Source organism: Lissotriton vulgaris, unplaced genomic scaffold (genome assembly GCF_964263255.1).
Source record: "Lissotriton vulgaris unplaced genomic scaffold, aLisVul1.2 SCAFFOLD_2552, whole genome shotgun sequence".
NCBI classification, from domain to species: domain Eukaryota; kingdom Metazoa; phylum Chordata; class Amphibia; order Caudata; family Salamandridae; genus Lissotriton; species Lissotriton vulgaris.
In genome coordinates this window covers 154,376-174,162 of record NW_028255098.1, presented here as the reverse complement: position 1 = coordinate 174,162, position 19,787 = coordinate 154,376, and the positions used below count along the sequence as shown (strand labels likewise).

Sequence of the window (19,787 nt, the reverse complement as noted above, 5' to 3'; positions counted from 1 at the left end):
CGGAGGATCAATGTGCCTATTGTAAGGAGGTTGGGCATTGGGCTGATGATTGCCCGGTACTTCGTGAGCAACGTAGTCAGCGTGGTCGTGGAGGTGGACGGTCGAGGGGAAGTTATTCGGGGGCGAGAGGTAGTGGAGGTGATCGTGGCAGGTTTGAGGAGAGGGGCCGTGGCCAGGATGAGCGTAACACCTTTGATAGACGGAATCAGTACCAGATATCGGAAGGCGAGAATGTGGAGCATCAGGATTATGTACATGCATAGGATTGCGTAGGATGGGGTAAGGAATCAGTTGAAGTGCCAGTAGATCAGAGTGGTCCATACGTATCAGCGGGCATCTTGGGTTCTACTGATCAGTTTCTAGTCGACACAGGGGCTACTCGTAGCGCTTTGTCTAAAAACTTGGTTCCGAGGGCTCCCCTGTCTGGGGATATGATTACATGTATTGGGTTTGATGGCACACCCACTCCCAGCCCATTATCGAAGCCTCTTGCACTTTGTCTCGATACATTTTTCAGTTTTGGTCAATTTTTGCTCTCTCCCCATACACCAGATAACATCTTGGGCATTGACCTGCTTAAATACTTCCGAGCAACTATACGCTGCGCTCCCGAGGGAGTGCGGGTTATTTTGAATGACAATTACCCTGAATCGGACAGGTTTTGTACTATACAAGACACTGCAGCCTTGGCCTTTCTCCCGCATACGTTATGGGCGACCTCAGACACGGATGTGGGAGAGATGCGTATTCCACCTATTCGAATTACTGTAAAGGAGGGAGTCTCTTTGCCACGTGTGCCACAGTATAAGATTTCCAGGGAAGGTGAAATTGCCCTGACACAGATTGTCCAAGATTTGATAACTGCAGGGGTGGTGGAGGAGGTTCCCTACAATGTTTGTAACAGTCCTATTCTCCCGATCCTTAAGAAAGATACTGACGACAAAGTCTATCGTTTTATTATTGATTTGAGAGAAATTAACAAAATTGTCATTCCCCAATACCCGGTGGTGTCTGACATCACAACATTGCTTACACTGGTGCCACCAACGGCAACAACATTTAGTGTTATTGACTTGAAAAATGCGTTCTTTTCTATCCCTGTTCACCCTGACAGCAGATATTTGTTTGGCTTTACGTTAAATAGTAAATCGTATAGATTTTGTCGTGTTCCTCAAGGTTACACAGAGAGTCCGAGCATCTATAGCCAGGCTTTGAAAAGACAGCTTGATTCCTTTCAGTTGCAATCTGGAGTTGCCCTTATTCAGTATGTCGACGACATTTTGTTGGCTGCTGACACTTATGCACAATGTGAGGAGAGTACGCTTTCTTTACTTTCCTTTTTGGCTCAGCATAATCATAAAGTCTCGAAGAAGAAGCTCCAATACTGTAGACCCAAGGTGACCTACCTCGGTCATCTTTTGTCTAAAGAGGGGCGTGCATTAACATCAGATCGAATCCAGGCGATTTTAGATACACCAGTCCCCCGCACACAGAGAGATGTACGTGCTTTCATAGGTCTAACGTCCTTTTGCAGACAGTGGATCATGGGGTTTTCGCACATTATAAAACCTTTGTTAGCATTACTGTCCAAAACAACACCAATGCCCCTTGACTGGACAGATGAATGTCAAAATGCCTTTGAACAATTGAGACAAGCCCTTTGTTTTGCACCCGTGTTAGGTACACCAGATTATACAAAGATTTTCACGTTGTACGTGCATGAGAAAGATGGGTGCGCGTTATCAGTGTTAGTGCAAGCACAAGGGGACAAACAAAGGCCATGCGCATACTTCTCGGTGGTTCTTAACCCTGTAGCATGAGGGTTACCTGGGTGCTTTTGAGCAGTTGCAGCAACAGCGGTAGCTATACGACAGAGTGAGGGAATAGTTTTATCGCATAAATTGTTGGTGCTAGTTCCCCACGCAGTAGATGCCCTGTTAAATCAAACAAAGACTCAATATCTTACCAGTGCACGTTTAACAGGATATGAGCTTACACTTTTGGCGCCACATATCACACTGAAAAGATGCGCTACCCTGAACCCTGCCACTTTATTGCCCTATCCGGTTGAGGAGGGTCAGGAAGAAAAACATCATGATTGTGTTTTCCTGACCGAGGAACAGACAAAGGGTCGTGTCGACTTACAGGATATGCCACTTCCAGATGTGGATGGGGAACTGTGGGTTGATGGATCGTGTTTGAGGCTGCCAGATGGTACGACTTCCGCAGCATACGCGATCACGACACTCAAGACAGTGGTAGAAACAGCTAGAATACCACAGAAATCGGCTCAAGCAGCAGAGCTGATAGCCTTGACAAGAGCCTGTGAATTGAGTGCTGGCCTATGTGTGAACATATACACAGACAGCCGGTACGCCTTCGGAGTAGCGCATGACTTCGGGCTACTCTGGAGAGAACGTGGGTTTTTGACTTCTCATGGAGTACACATTATGCACGGAGAACTAGTGCGTGATCTCCTAAACGCGTTGCTTTGTCCAAAGAAAGTAGCGATTATTAAATGCAGTGCCCACAAAAAGATCACTGATAAAGTGGGCCAAGGAAATGCTTTTGCGGACAGCAAAGCTAGACAAACGGCTATGTCTCGAACTGACTCTCCCATGTACGTGACACAATCACAGGCTGAGCGATGGTATGATGCTAGAGCAGAGATACTAGATATTCAGAAATCAGCAACTGAATCAGAACTCGCGGCATGGGCAGCAGATGGGGTGCTAGATGATGAGGGTTGTTGGAGAAGCAAAGACATGGAGAAATGGAAATTGCCTGCAGCTTACTTGCAAGCGATGGTTCAGATGACTCACGGATTAGCACATGTGGGAGCTCTTGCGATCACTCGATTGTTATCACGAGTTTGGGAGCATCCCGAGATTGCCAATACAGCTAAGAGAGTAGTGCAGACCTGTCTGATATGTTTACAACACAATCCTGCGAAAGGGACCCATACTCCGAAAGGAGGGTTCGTTCCACCTTCTGCACCATTCGAGGTACTCCAAATGGATTATATCCAGCTTGAGCGTTGCAATAACCTTAAGTATATCCTAGTGGTGGTATGCGCTTTTAGCAAATGGGTTGAGGCCTTCCCCACGAAAGATAATACAGCTTTGACAACAGCTAAGGTGTTGCTTAAGGAGTATTTTCCTCGCTTCGGAGTTTGCAAATTTTTGTGGAGCGATAATGGGCCTCATTTTGTCGGGAAAATTGTGGAGTATGTGCTGAAGGGGTTAGGGATCCAGCAGAAGTTTCATGCTGTGTTCCACCCTCAGTCGGCAGGTCTTGTTGAGCGGTACAATTCTACGTTGAAGCTAAAACTGGCTAAGATTGTAGCATCCACGTCATTGAAGTGGCCGGATGCTTTACCGCTAGCATTGCTCTCTCTCAGATCAGTGCCCCACTCTCGAAAAGGCCTCACACCGTATGAAGTGGTGTTCGGAAGGCCTATGAATATTTGGGGAGTGCCTAAGCCGCGATTGATACATGATGTGCCTTGTATAATGATGAATGACTATTTGGCACGATTGACAAATGATTTGCTTTCTATTCATCAACAGGTTCGAGAAGCGCTCCCTGACAATTCTACTGGAGAGGCTCACAATCTTCGTCCTGGTGACTTTGTGATGTTGAAGTCGTTTGAGAGGGCGAACAGCTTGGAACCGAGGTGGCGTGGCCCCGAGCAGGTCCTCCTGGCTACCCGAACAGCTGTACGGGTGACCAACAGAAAGAGGTGGATACATTCAACTCACTGCCGGCGTGTCTCTCCGGACCTGGTGAATCCTGCCGTGTTGACTGACTACAAGGAGATTCTGGATAAAGAAAAGAGCCCAGCTGTGACGTCGGCTGAAGTCGAGGGAGCCTTCCCGGACCACACTGTTTCTGGACGACAGCGTTACAATCTGCGGCCACGATAAGAAGATTTTTTTTTGGTTTTCGAGACTGGTTGGTTACCGCTCTGGGGTTTGTGAAACGGAGACCGGGAATCTCAAGGGGGGGGGATCAGTTCTGCCAAGAGTAGCGACACCCGTCTTGACCCCGGAGAAGAAAACAGCGGCTACCTCGGAGCTCAGCACCGTATTTTTCTTTTTTAGGTATATATATATATGTACATTTATGATTTTGTGAACTTTTTGAGCTATTTGAGACTTTGTGAACTCTTTGAACTATGGCGTCCACTGCATCGCGAGATAAAAGAATACTTGGTGCCATCTTATTCGTCTTGACAATTGTGGTAATAGCAGTGATAGCTTGGGTAGTTGAACTCGTGGTACCTGCACGTGAACATTTGCTGCCGACTACCCCGGCTCCATTTGAACATTTTCACTTCACCTTACCCTACCATGAAGAACGACACCGACAGACTTATGTGAACAATAGTTTTATTCAGATTCTGCATCATGCTCATAATATGACAAATACGTCCAATTGTTGGGTGTGTGGGATGTTGCCTGGTCATCAGAAGAAAGGGGGCACTCCACTCATTCCACTCCCGTTTTCACATAATGGATCCTGCAATGCCTGGTACACTCTTCTATTTACTTTGCGATGGCCAACGAAAGGGGGGGTGCTTTTTCGGTTGAATAAAATTTGCTATCATGACCGGGATGGGTATCCACGAGCTGAGGGTACTCGCTTTGAATGGGAGGAATACCGCCCCGACAATGCATCTGCACCCCATATTTACAGCAACCAAAGGAACATTAACGTATCCAGTTCACATGTTATTAATGTTATTGCAACTAAAGCTGATTTGTGCATACATAATAAAGGTACAATCCCGGTTGGAAAAAGTGAATGCAACACTATACTCACATTTGACAGTCCGAATGGCATATCGTTTGTGGCATCTCGTAATACTTATTTTATCTGTGGAACAAAGGGTTATCATCAGCTCCCGTTGGGATGGTTAGGCACTTGTTACGTATCTTTTGTATTGCCCCCTGTATTCATTGCCCCACCAATGTATCATAATGACTATGTACTTTATCACGACTTCGTGTTGAATCGCGTTAAACGTACTGTTGTTCTGGACGACATCGACCAGACTGATACTGCTTTGCAACAATATGTGGACTTCAATTTGGGATTGTTTTCCTTTGTGGGGGCTGCTTTGAATAGTCGGAAAATACGACGATTGACCCGTGTTGTTGAGGCTGTAGCCAATGATACTGCTATTGCACTAGGGAATATTACTGAAGAACTCCAGATTTCTAGGATTGTTACGCTTCAGAACAGAATGGTTCTAGATGTGGTTCTAGCTGACCGTGGGGGGGCATGTAGAATTATCGGAAGCAGCTGCTGTGTATACGTAACTAATAATTCGCCATCTGTTTATGATGCCATTTCGAAGTTGCACAAAATAGCTGCCGAAATACACCCAGATAATAGAACTTGGACTCTTTCAGGATGGTTCTGGTCAGCTTGGGGTTGGAAACTGTTAACAATTCTATGTGTCATTATTGGGGTACTGTTTTTCATATGCTTATGTATGCAATGTGGTCCTGCCTTATGTTCCATGTGTTTATCGGTCTGCATCCCATCCAGACGTACTCTTGCTCAGAATGAAATGGTACTACATAAAGAAGTTGCTCAAATAATGCTGATTGATATCGAGGATGAATACCCGGACTATGTCCACTATGAGGTAGCTTCAGCTAAACGCTAAAAGGGTCGTCTGTCGTAATTTGACGATGGCTGGGTTAGCGTTTGGCTTTGCTACACGTTATTTTCCTTAACTTGGCTATATTAGAAAACGCCATCTTGTATGTTACGGCGGCCATCTTAGATCATGAGCGGCCTCGTGGCCAGCGTGCCCTTTAGTCCGTTGTCCGTGCCACTGACCACTCAAGTTTGCCCAGCAACAGGCTATTTTTAGTAACGGTCAAGCCTGTACATGCGCAGTCCCAACTGACCAGTCACCCCTCAGGAATGTGCCGCCCAACTGACCAGTGAGATTGTAACCCCTCCCATGAGTTGGCTGTGTTCCAAAAATGACCATATATGTACATAAAGCTCTGTAACTTTGTTCCGCCTATCTTTTTATTACCTGTAAAATGTATAAAAGATCGAATCACACCAACGTTCGGTGTGATACTTCTTGCATTACCGAAGGGTGCTGTAGGAATGTACCACCACCCCATGGGGTCTTAATAAACTTGTTCTTTGTACTTTTCAGTTTCCGTGCCAACAGTTCTTTCAGTGTAAGTGGGTTATCTACGGAGCATGTAGGCCTTGGGAACCCGATATCACACTATGCATCAAAGAAATAGTTTTCTCGGGAATGTGTCCATCCAGCACTCGGTCCTCAAGAGGCGACGCCTCCCGGAGCACCGAGTTCTTAGGGATGTGGGTGGTGAGGGCATGTCTCACTTGCCAATATCTGTAATGTTCATTATCGTGTAAACTATACAATTGTTTAAGAGACTCAAATGTATGCACTGTATCCTTCCCCCACACATCCTTTATCTGCTTAATTCCGATAAGGTCCCACCTGTCAATCTCTTTAGTTTTCCACAGACTACCCAGCTTTTCTGAGTTCAATAGGAGAGTGGCCAACATCAACCTGCCTTCCCAACCGAGATATCTATTGGCCGTGTGCCACACCTGTAACACGTGCGCGGTCGGGCCAGTCAATGAAAACGTTCCCAGCTTTAAGTATAGGGATCTATCAATCATCCCACCCGGGGCCTGACCCCGGTCCATGGCGTAGCCTAGATCACCTGGGAGTCCATAAATAATATGGTTCACTGCAGCCAGCTGTGAAGCCCAATAGTACTTTCTCAAGTCTGGGAGTCCAATCCCGCCATCGAACCACGGGAGAGTTAACTTAATGAATGCTATACGGGCCATGCCATCCCAGAGGAGTTGCCGCTGAAGAGCCTCAATCCCCCGAAAATAGGAGGTCAGCACCGGGTCCATTGAATTCTGCAAAGCATTCAAGAACCAAGGCAGAGCCATCATCTTAAAGAGAGCGGCTCTTTCGAGCATAGAGAGTGGGAGCGCCCTCAAGCGCTCCACATCCTTCCTACACTTGTTCAAGGGGGAAACCAAGTTATTGATGTAGCGCAACTGTGGATCGAGCGTAATGTAAATGCCTAAATACTTAAATCCAACCGTCTCAATCAGTATTGGGCAGGACTGCAGGACAAAGAGCACCGACTTTGCCCAATTTATAGCCAATCCGGAGTAGCCACCGAAAATGACGAGTATATCTAAAAAGTTACGGAAAGATTCTTTGGGTTTGGTAAGGTAGAGCAAAATGTCATCTGCATATAACGAGATTTTGTCCTCCCAGTCGGGTGACCATTGTAAACCCTGTATCGATCTATCCCACCTGACCCAAGCCGCCAAGTGCTCCATCGCAAGTGCAAAGAGTAACGGGTACAGCAAGCATCCGTCTCATGCCTCTTTCCAATGGAAAATCACTAGACTTACAGTTGTTGACAACCACCCTAGCAAGGGCGTTTGCATATAATAGGCGCATCCAACCGATGAACTCACCAACAAAGCCCAGCTTCGCCTACACCGCAAAAAGATATTGCCACTCCACTCTATCAAAGGCCATGGTGGCATCCAGAGAGACCAGCACCGTCGGCTCGTGGATCCTCTAGGATCCCCCAAGAACGCTGTGCAGCCTCCGCAAGTTCAGCGCCGTATTAAGAAGCAGCATAAAACCTGATTGGTCCGGGTGAATCAGAGTTATAATCACCTTGACCAGTCGGGTGACCAGGAGTTTCGCTATTATTTTAGGCTCCGCATTAAAAAGCGATATGGGCCTATACGAGGAACATTGTGTCGTAGGCTTACCCACTTTACGTATAACTACTATATTGGCCACTCGTTGGTCATAAGGAAGTTGACCCTTCTCTCTGCTTTCCAAAAACATGGCACGGACATGTGGGGCAAGTCTACCGGCATTTAACTTGTAGAGCTCGATCGGTATCCCATTGGGGCCCGTTGCTTTGCCAGGTTTTATCTGTGTAATGGCCTGCGCAACTTCATTATCAGAAAAAGGAGAATCTAGATAGCTCCTGTTTTCTTCCGCCAAACTTGGCATAGCAATGTCCTTGATCATTTCACTATTCTCAGCCTCGGTGAATTCACTGCCGGCTTATAGACCTTCTGGTAGTATTCCGAAAACTCATCTGCCACCGCCTGCGGATCTGTGATTATACGGGATTCCATCCCCTCCAATTCATGAACCAGCCTGGATGCCCGCTCCCCGTGTTCAAGCCAAGCAATCAGTTTACCGGCTTTATCGCCGTGTTCATATATACGGCTCTGCACTGCATTATTTTGAGCAATCGCTCTATCTCTCTTAAGGCCCTATATTCCTCCTGTCGGAGTCCCAGTAAGGTGGCAACCTAGAAAACCTCTCCATCAAAAGTAGAACCTCTGCCTTCTTCTGAGCTACTTCTGCCTGTCTCTTCCTCTTTTTCCCCGCCACTAAGGACAGGACCTCACCCCTCGCTACTGTTTTATATGCTTCCCAGAATGACAGCGAAGAGTCGACTGAGCCCACATTTTCCAAGAATTAACAGTCTGACATTCGAAGTACCTCTTTTTTAATAGAAGGTTCCTGTAGCAGCCAGGCATTGAGTGGAGCTATCCTGCCCACTGCCGGTCGACCAAGGGAAAGCTGTAACCACAGTGGAGAGTGATCAGAAATACCCCTGCCAAGATACTTCACCTCTTGGATCGCCATCGCCGTCGCCGCTGGCAGCAATACATAGTCTAACCTAGACAAGCTATCATGCGCTGCTGAAATGTGAGTGAAATGTGTCAGTGTCAGACTCGCCAGCTATCACCCAACCCTAACGTATCCAGGAATTCTGAGAGCCACCTCTGTGATTGTCAATCGCTCCAAGTGGGCTACGGTCAAACTCTCCATCCCATACGGCATTGAAGTCGCCTCCCAAGACTAGGCTAACCAGAGGCAGCGTAAGAAAGGCTGAGCTCAAATCACAAAAAGTCTCAGTCTGGAAGCCCGGCAGTACATAGATAGATAGAAAGGTGACCATCCTGTCTCCCACTCACCCCGACACTCCCACATACCTGCCCCTCTGATCCAGCCACGTAGCCTGCACGGAAATGCTGAAGGAATTCTTGAACAAAATCCCAACCCCCGTAGAGCCGGTGGTAAACCCAGCGTGCGCCACCAACTTATATTGCCCTTTATGGAGGGCCAAGCATCTACTACCGACTAAGTGCGTCTCGTGCAGCAGTACCATGTCCGTGGAGTGTCTCCAAATAAGCTGGCTAACCATCCCTCTCTTGATCTTGTCACCCAAGCCATTCACATTCCATTTCAGCACTCTCATCCCCGATCCTCGACTACCCTGTGCCATTCAACCCATGTTTAGAACATTGCACTACATTGTAATCACCTGACTCGAAAAAAAGGGAGAAAGAAAAGAGCAGAAGACAACAACCACACAAAAACATTCCCAACCCTTCTACCCCCACCCTGCACCCCTGCTCGCTTCATTCGCCAACACTCCAATTCGCAGCATGCCCTTTCGCCCCATGCTCTAACTAACCAATTATCTAAACGTAGATCAGAGGCGGATGTCAGGGCCCCGCATCTCCGCCCCTGCCCCTAAAAACAATATCTTACACCGTGTGTAACATCCAGTGCAGAAAGGCCGCTCAATAGAAATGTCTCGGAAGCAGTCCCTCTCCCTACGAAACGCATTGCTCAAACCACATCGATACTTATCATTCCTGTTTCTGTGCCTCGTGTCCATCCTCGCCGCCTCCTCCCCGAAGATCTTCCTGAGGGGGAAGAACCTCCAGCCAATCTGAAGTAATTTCAGGGTTAGCGAAGAACCAAACTTTCCCCGCAACCGCGACGCGCAACTTGGCCGGGAACAACATAGCGTATTTCAAATCCCTATCTCTGAGCCGCTTCTTGACTCTGAGAAAACTCTGCCGTTGCCTCTGCACCGTCTGAGTAAAATCCGGAAAGAAGGTGAGGGTGGAATTCTCATAGTTCAGAGGGCCCCCCGATCTGGAGGCCTGCAGGATAGTGTCTCTGAAATTGAGCACCCTTGCAATCATTGGATCATTCCGTCCCCCCGGAATTCTAGGAGCTCACTCAATCGTGAAGAAGCGTCCCAACCCTTTCGGTTTCAAATGGTTAAGGATAATGTCTTCAATGAAGAAATCCGGGGCCACACCTCCAGCTTTCTCAGGAACGCCAATTATGCGTACGTTATTCCTCCGAGCCTGTCCTTCGTATTCAACCAGCTTACGGTGCGTCAAGTCACTGGAAGCTCTGAGAGCTCGAACCTCCTGCTGTAGTTGTGACACGTCGTCCGTCAAGCTCACGCTTTTGACATCCAGCGACTTGATCTTTTTACTGGTTTTGGTGAGATCAGCTCGGATCAGGTTAACTTCAGTGGACACAGTGTCCAGCTTATGATCCAGTGACTCCATCTGATGGCCCAGGGATGTCTAGACCCCATCAATGGTGGCCATCACATCTTGCAATGTGGGTTCTGGTGCAGGACCCACGGACTCTCTATGCCCGTCCAGTATTCGTCCCGACCCAGAAGGCAAGCTCCTGGGCTGCGTGTAGCGCTCCAACTTATTACTTTGAATGGTTCGAGACCCCTTAGTCGACCTGGTTGGATGCTTCACACTCTCCAGCCGCGCCGCCAATGTAGGGCCACTCGTGGAGGGCTACAAGACCACAGTTACAGTGGCCGCGATGATGGTCTGTCGGAAAACAGGAATGCTGCCACTGCTAATCCGAGCCCGTCGATCCACCGTTAGAAAAGCCTGTGTTTGTGCGGTGGATCGACCACCAGAGCGGCGAGATATTTGTCGTGAGGTCAGCAGGTCACTCTACGTGCCCCGGGGTCAGTTGTATCCAGACACAGATGGAGGTGAAGCAGAGGGAGTCCAGGACCATAGACCACCATGCGGGGCACTGCCCGTCCGCATCCTCAGTGCATAAGAGGCGCCCACCAATGGGGCCAACAGCCACGTTCAATCACCACCAGCCTCTCCCGTTCCAACTGGGCACCCCAGGGGAAGCTTCAGCCGCGCCGCGACTGCCAACTGTCCCCAAGGCACTAGCAGTGCTGAGGCGGTGGCCGGAAGCCCCCCACACAGTCCGTCACACCAGGCAATCGCAGGAGTATCAAAACAGGAGAGGTGATATGGCAGGTGGCCCTCCGTCTGCAACTGCAGGCAGTAAGCGCACAATGAGAAGTCCCACCTCAGTTTCGTCCAGCTCTCCTCCAGTAGCCCACCACAACTCAGGGTTTTTCAATAGCTAGACCCCCGGTGCGCCGCTCCAAACAGTCACCCACCCTCCACTCTGTCGGGCTGGGCCTCCCCTTGCTCGGGGGGGGTCAGTAGATGTGCTCAGGAATCACCACCACCAGAGGAACCGCAGCCGCGGGCACCTCCACCAATCACGGCCTCGCGGGTCTCCCACTCATCCAACACCACTGATCCCGACCGGGGAGTACAGCCAGGACACCACTCAGGTCCCGGCGGGGGGGAGATCGCAGTCAGCGCTCCGCTGCCGGCGTCGCGGGGGCACAGGTCACTTCGCCCGATGCAAGACCGTGTGGCCAACAACTTCCGGTCTGCTTTGCGGGTGTTGTCGCACTCGTGGCCGGCCGTCTCACCATGCCAGTTCCTGGCTTTAATAGCAGCAGAGGCCCAAACTTCACAGGCACACTGCTTCGCTCCAGCACCACGCCGCGGGCCCAGAGTAGCACCGATACGTACCGCTTCACTTTTAAAGAACAAGCCAGCCAAAGGCGCATCAGGATGGGCACAGGATAGTAGTGGGCGAGGCGTGGTTCACTCGGAGCTACTGGCCTACGCGGCCATCTAGAGTGCTCCCGTAGCTCCGCCCTGACTCTTTTGTTTTTTAACTAAAGAAGTTGTTGTTTGCTGTTGGAATCACTAAGATAGAAGGTGGCTGGGCACTGTGATGACATATGTGTTGCGTGACAAAAAAAGTCAGCTTTTCCATGTTAACTCCCTATTTTATATGTGATTTAGCAACAGATGTACAATCATTTGCTTTTGTGACTCGCAAATTGTGAAATATTGAGAGTCTCAAAAGCAACTGTACAGAGACATTGTTAGCGATTGCTATGGGGTCGAAAAAAAGCAAGGCTCATGAATATTAATAAGATATTTGCAATTTGCGACCCCATTGGGAATGGCTGGCCCTCCCAGGGATGGTGGCCTGCTGGGCTCAGCTCATGTCTGGCACCACAGTCTGCCCTTAAAAAATATTTTTCCATGCATTCCCAAAAGGGAAGGGGTCCCCTGGGGACCCCTTCCCATTTGCGAGTGGTTGTAGTAAGGTTTTCAATGAAGAAATCCAAGACGAGGTTTCCAAGCAAGTTTAATACGTTTATTCAATGAACTGGACCCACGACCGCCTGCTAACAGCTCCACAGCAGGTTTTCCAATAATGCCTATACAAACATTCTACTATAAAGAATACTACAAGACAGAACATTCCCACCCAACATTTCTTAAAGTAATACATTACCCATATCACGTACCCCCTTTCCTTAATAAAATAAAATATATATATATATATATATATATATGAAATTTACATAGACAATATTCAATTAATAATACACATAATCTCTGGAATGAAAAGGAGCAGATCTTACTCTTGAACTACTTCTGATTAAATTGACTCCACCACTTCCAGGAATAGTACTAGATGAAGCTGCAATCCTAGCAACATTGTCTCCAAAATCACCTCTGTCATAGTTATTACAATCTTCATGAGTTTGCACAATTACATTGTGACTAAAATGTGTTACAGTGTCTATATCAAACCAATCCTGTCTTACAGTTCCTCTACCAGAACTGACATTTTGTAAAATAATTTTGGCTTGTTCCCCAGTAACCTTAACTAAAACCTTACTATTCCACCATCCTTTTTCTTGTAGTAAAACAGCTGTTTTGTTAATTTTCAAAACCTTTATAGGTTCCGAAAATTTGGAATGTCCTTTACCAACTCTATTAGGTTTTTTAATCAAAACCCAATCACCAATGTTCAAAGTTCCATCTTTTACATGCATTCTTATGTCGTATTTCTGTTTATAACAATTCTGTTTTTCTTTTACATGTTCACGTACACCTTGTAAATCAACATTATGATACCGCTCAACTTTTTCTAATAACCATGTTGGACTAATAGCAGAATTGGGTTTTCTTCCTCTCAACAGAACAAAAGGAGCTACATCAGTAGTTCTCTGTGCGATAATATTGTAATTCCAAACTTTAAAGTGTAAATATTCTGCAATATCTAGATTGTTTGCAACAGACGTCTAAACACCTTCTTTAATTAAACTATTTGCACTTTCTGCCAAACCATTGGAATCTGGGCTATATAATGGAACCCTAAGGTGCTTGACATCATGTTTGTATAGAAAATGTAAACTCACCAGAAATAAAGTGGGACCCATTGTCGGTAACCACTTCCTTAACTCTACCTTCAATACTAAATAGATGTTTCAAAAATGAAATTACTGACGAAGAATCAGCACTACGAACAAATGAAAAATATAACCACTTTGAAGAGTAGTCAATGGCAACAATAGGAAATCTCTTGTCACCTCCAAAAACGTTAAAGGGACCAGTGAAATCAAGATGAATTTTCTCCCAAGCATTGTTTGGCCAACTAACGGGACATAAAGGAGCTGTAGAAGTTTTTCAATGCTTGTCAGAGCATAAACATTCAGCACACGTTTCCACATATCTTTGAACTTGACCGTCAACACCCAGCCATCAATAAATTGGCTTGATTTTCTTCACTGTAGCTGAGATTCCTAAATGTCCCTGGTGTCCCAGTGAAATAATTTTCGACCTGAGACTGACTGGAGGAACAAATACATATTGTCTAGCCAAGATATTATTAAATAGAGACAATTCTGATGCAACCTGTGCAAAACATCTTAAATCCATTGACATGCACCTGTCACTTAGCCAACCAACTATGAGAAATTTCTTTACCTGAACCATGCAATCATCTATGTCACAACACTCCAACCATTATTTTTCAGATATCTTAAACTGTTCATTAATGTCACTAATTGTGAATACATACACATCTTCCCAATCCAGTTTTCCACATTCAGAAACACCATCTCCTGCAACAGTTAACCTTGATAAACAATCCGCTCTTTCATTTTTTCCTCCTGGAATATACTTTATCTCGAAATTGAATTCCTGTAACCTAGCCAATAACCTTATAAGTCTTGAAGAAGCTTTATTCGAACAACTATCACCCAACATATATATTAAGGGCTTGCGATCGATGTGCAGTTCAAATTTCGTTCCCCAAATGTACATTTTTCATTTCTCAGATAGCCAAGAACACACCAGTGCTTCACGTTCAATTGTGCTGTAGTTCTTTTCAGCAATGTTTAATGTACGTGAAGCAAAAGCAATAGTACATTCTTCAGCTCCAACTATTTAGCTAAGAAATGCACCCAAACCTTTAGCACTGGCATCCACTGTAATCATACATTTTGCACCTTGTGTAAGTGGTTTAATAGCTGGAGCTGTAGTAATTAATTTCTTTACTGATTCAAAAACTTGTTGACATTCCTCAGACCAAACCTAATTGGCATTTTTTTCAAGAGATCCTTTAAAGGTTGAACAATAACAGCATATCCTTGAACACACGGTGCATAGTATTCACTTAAGCCTAAAAAAGCTCTAAGTGAATCTTTGTCCTTGGGAACAGCTGCATCATTAATTCCTTTCAACAATGATGCCTTCGGTTTTATACCTTCTGCTGAAATATTATGTCCTAGATAATTAACCTCTTGTGTTAAAAATTTACATTTATCAATGTTGACAGTCATCCCATGAGAACCGAACTTTCTCGAAACCTCCTCTAACAACGTAATATGTTGTCCCATACTCTCTGTGTGCACTAAAATGTCATCCTGGAAGGCTTTCATACTTTTCTGATCTACAAAAATGTGATCCATTAAGCGTTGAAATACACTTGCTGCAGATGGCAATCCAAATGGCATACGCTTGTACATAAATACCCCAAAAGGTGTTACAAATGTAGTGAGATGTTGGGAACTTTCAGATAAAGGTTTTTAATGTTACACAGAGCGTAAATCAATAGTTGAAAAATACCTACTTCCTCATACTCTAGCTAACATTTCATGAATCCTTGGGAGAAGATGGCAATCTACAAGGATGTTTCTATTGAGAACTCTCAAATCAGCACACAAGCATATATCCCCAGAACATTTGCCAGCAACAACAGCAGCCGAAATCACTTCTGAGGAATGTACTTGCTTAATTATGCCCTGAGAACACATGTTATCAAGTCATTTTTTCAGATCTTCTCTGTCTGAAAGGGGTACGGGTCTAACCTTCTGTATAACAGGGACAGCGTTACTTTTTATTAATATAATGGTGTGTTCAAAATTCTTAACGCCAATTTTGTTGGTAAATACTTCAGGAAATTTAATGTGTAATTTTTGGGTAAAACAATCCTCTGTAAAAGTTTCCTGAACTGCAAGAATGGGCATATCACATAGTGTGACAGGTTCATCATGTCCTGGTCTTAGTATGATTCCTAGTTTAGCTTGAACTTGCCATCCCAAAATGTCACACCCATTAACTGCAACATACATTTTTGTGTAAATGTTTCTTCTTTTAAATAAAATGCTATCATCAAAACAACCCCTCATAATAATATCATACTCCCCAAAAGCCTTAGGGTTGATAGTAGTTGATTTCAGTAACTATCCTGACCAAAATTTGTAAAATGTGTTCTCAGCGAGTTTTGTAATGGGAGACCCTGAATCAGCCATAACATTTAAATCAATTACGCCAATTTTTACATCACATATTGGACCCTTTGCAACATTTCTCAGAGTTTCCTAATGCGTTAATTTCACCAGATGATACAGATATGTTACTAATAGCATCAGATAAAATATCATTTTCAACATCAAGTTGACTAACTTTAACCTCAGATTTGTTTGCATGACAAACATTAAAAAGATCTCCAATTATTTTGCAATTGTTGCATCGCCTCCCTTGGACAGGACAATTAGGAAAATTACCCAAATGAAACTTAGAAACACATCCATAAAAGGTTCCACCAACCCTCTTATCACTACTCTTCTTAACTACATTCTTGTGTGATGTGAAATTTACATTAGTTCCATTACAAGCTGAATTCATTTCTACCACAGCCACTTTTGGAATATCTGCAGGCATTTTGATAGAATTTTCAGATAAAATGTTTGAAGTGTACAGTTAAGTGTAAAGTTATACAATGTAGTAAGCTTATTTTTAAAGAAATTATCTTAAACAATTAACACCATTAAATGGAGCGTTTAAAGAGAAGAAAATAAAGCATAAATACTCCAAGTACATTAAAAATGATGGTATGTGCTTCTTCTTGTTGCTGACAAAAAAAATATGATCCAACTATGATAATTACGTTACGGTGCGCTCGCTACTGTTGCTAGGAAACCAATGTTAATTTTGCAAAAACAAAATAGAGGCACGTAGCGTAATGACGTATGTATTTCTCCACTGGATGATCAAACGTCAGAGATTGTTCCGTATGTGCCTCTCTAGTGCGCACTGGCTACAGAATCCAGGATACAATTTGTAAAGCTGCTGTGCAAATCGAAAGATGCACACCAACAGAGACGTGCTGCAGATTTAAAAGATGCCGAGTTCCTCTCTACCACTCGAACAACGCGCTCGACAACGGCAACAGCAACGAAGACAAGAAGGTAATTAACATCAATAATTCGCAATTCCCAGGCGGTTCCACCACATATACAAATCCCCTTGGCAGAACAAAAGCGGAAATAGCTGTACACACAATTATTTAAAGAACAAACCGTCAGCACTAGAGTCAAATATAAAGCTCTAGGTAAAGCAATTAAAGTTGTGAAATTGAAACTTCTGTCAGTGGGTCTAGCTGAAATATCGTCGCCAATAAATGTAGTAAGGTTTTCAATAATGAAATCCAAGACAAGGTTTCCAAACAAGTTGAATAAATGTATTCAATGAACAGGACCCACTACCGCCAGCTAAGAGCTCAAAAGCAGGTTTTCCAATATTGCCTATACAAACATTCTACTATGAAGAATACTACAAGACAGAACATTCCTACCCAACATTCCTTAAAGTAATACATTACCCATATTACAGTGGTGTAATCTGACTTCCCAGGAATTCAGAGGAATCTTCTTGACGCTAGCTTCTACTTTCGATATTCATGAATATTTGTTCTTTGGTAAGTGCTAGCTACACTTACAATATATGAATTGAGGCGCACAGGTGTTATTTACTATTAATGATCACCTAACTTTTTGAGGGTTTGTGCAAGGTGCACTTGCATGTTTGATTTTAACTCTTCACTATGGGAATACACTTTTACTAATATGGTGATTTTCTTTCAATTCTTAGGCATATGGCAATATGTCTTTTTATTTTTGCCCAGGGACACGTAGAGATACAGTTAGTCGCCCCGTGTTTCTGTAGACCATGTTGTATCTAGTTTTTGCACCATTGCATGTTTTGTTTTGGTTACTGCACTTATGGAACTTTCACTATGGGAGAAGGATGTATTATTCCCATATGTTGCAATAGAGTTGTGTTATGTAATTAGGCCATTCTTTCTTGTTTTTAGCCCTGATGAAGTCCATGGTGAATAGCCGCGTGGACGAAACACGTGTTGGCATGGTCTGTTGTTTGAAGGCACTTCGTTAAGAAGATGGATATAATTGAAAGATACCTTGCAAGCTTGGAATAAAACAAGATGAATACATCCAGGACAGGCATTTGGACTTTATTTGTTGCTTCTACTCACATGCTCTTTGCTTGGGCTACCAAGTGTTTAATAAGTGGTAAATTGCGACTGTTTTGTACCCGTAAATGCGCTATTAGGAAGGGACGCCCTTGAAACACCCATTCCTAACACTGAGTTGCAAATAAATTGTGACTCGCTAATTAGGGTTTGTACAAGGCCCTTAGGTATTTTTGCATGCGCAAACGGGTCGCAAACCTGTTTGCGCATGCATACATCTGGCCCCTGATCATTGACACTCGAGAAGAACAATTATCAATGGGCATGTCTGGAGTTCATGCACTTCACAGACTTAAGACAACCTAAATTCTTATGGTCTAAATTACTACAGGATGTACAGACCCCTGTAAATGATGTTGCAATGGATAAAGTCTTCTCAAATTGTCACCCTTTCTCTGCCGTGAGATGTTGTGATATGGAATGTCTTTGAGACAGAATAGACCCATTGCATATGAAGATGCATTTTTGCCACAATAACTCGAAGAGCGTGACCAGCATGTTGCAGAAATAGATGCAGAAGTAAATATGGGTTCTAGCTAACTGAAGGCATTTTCTTAAGCTGCAGCTCAAACAAATGGTACTTCATCTTAGTTAATGTGTAATTGGTAGAAGAATTGAGGAGTAGTACTAAATAAACTGTCTATAAAATGTGTAAATCCCAAGAATCAATGTATTTTCTTAACATTCTTCAGATAGGCCCACTATTGAACTGTTGTCCCATTCTCAGGATCCAAGTAAATCACCCTGGTTCAAGAAGTGAAAGCCCAGGAAAGTCACCGACAATATGTCAAACAGACATACAAAGAATGCATATGCCTCAACATGTGTTTGCAAAAACACTTCAGAATGGAATCTAGTAACAAAGGTAAAATGCAGTGATGGCTACAAATTGAAAATGAAAAAACTCTTACGTTTGCCAGATCTGCTGTAGGAGCTGTTCTGAAGGAGAACATTAGTCTAGAAACTTGGGCGGAAGAAGGAGTTGCAGAAATCTTGCCTCCATAGCTAATGGCAAGGGTCTGCTTGTGTTCTCTTACTCAGCAATCAAATCCCATAATCAGACTCAAATCTCACAATTAGACCCAGCTCTGTACAAAGTTCCGAAAGGGCATTCTCGCACTGATTGAGTGTCAGTCTATTGACCTGGTTGTGTGCAGCACTAACCACTCCAGTGCCAGCCAAGGACAGGTAATGTATTAAGAAGGCCAGAAAAAAATATATTACTTGAAAGAGGACTTGTATTTGAAGGGTGAATGGGAATATATAATACATGCAAGACCATCATCATGCACCTTTCAAAAATTTCCAGAAATTTCCTTTAAAGGACAATCCAATATTGACATTTAATCACACTTCTTTATTTCAGTTTTAAATCCACCAAGACAATACTTCCTATTTGGCTGCTTCCTGGTTCATGCTACCTGCTTCCTTTCAGCACTATTTCAGGAGTCTACTCCTTGTGTCACAAGTTGTTTGCAAAGACAACACTACATGGACAGAATGCAGAACAATGTCATACATTCACCCCAGTACAGAGATCTGGGCCTAAATCCATCGTTTTTTTTTGCTCACCGTGCCATTCCAGTTTGAACCCAGCCATATGCAAATCAGTCGTGACCCTGTGCCCCATGGGAACAGTCAAAGCTGAACTGCAAAGCCAGGCCCTGCCTGGACTGAAAACAAGCATCCTAGGACCGGGTTTGGGCTTTCAGCCCTCATCAGCCAGGATAGCTTGATTCCAGTGGCATGGAGAGCACAGGGCTCATGTATGAGCATACCCGAACAACTCAGGGTTACAAATGCAAAAACAACAGTTCATGGACAGAATGCAGAACAATGTCATCAATTGTGTGTCTTTTGCTTTCTCACCCCAAGTTGTTTGCAGTCCTGTACAAGACAGTTACCTTGCCTAGTTACT

The 19,787-nt window shown here is 44.5% G+C and overlaps 1 long non-coding RNA gene across 1 annotated transcript in view; it reads left to right on the top strand.

Moving 5' to 3' along the window:
• LOC147659243 (uncharacterized) overlaps window positions 1-17,896 on the top strand; it is a 40,111-nt gene extending 22,215 nt beyond the window's left edge. Inside the window, exons 2-3 of the long non-coding RNA XR_015307290.1 lie at window positions 16,627-16,787; window positions 17,693-17,896. This is a non-coding gene — a long non-coding RNA (uncharacterized LOC147659243). The remainder of the gene's footprint in view (window positions 1-16,626; window positions 16,788-17,692) is intronic.
• Window positions 17,897-19,787: the final 1,891 nt, after the last annotated feature.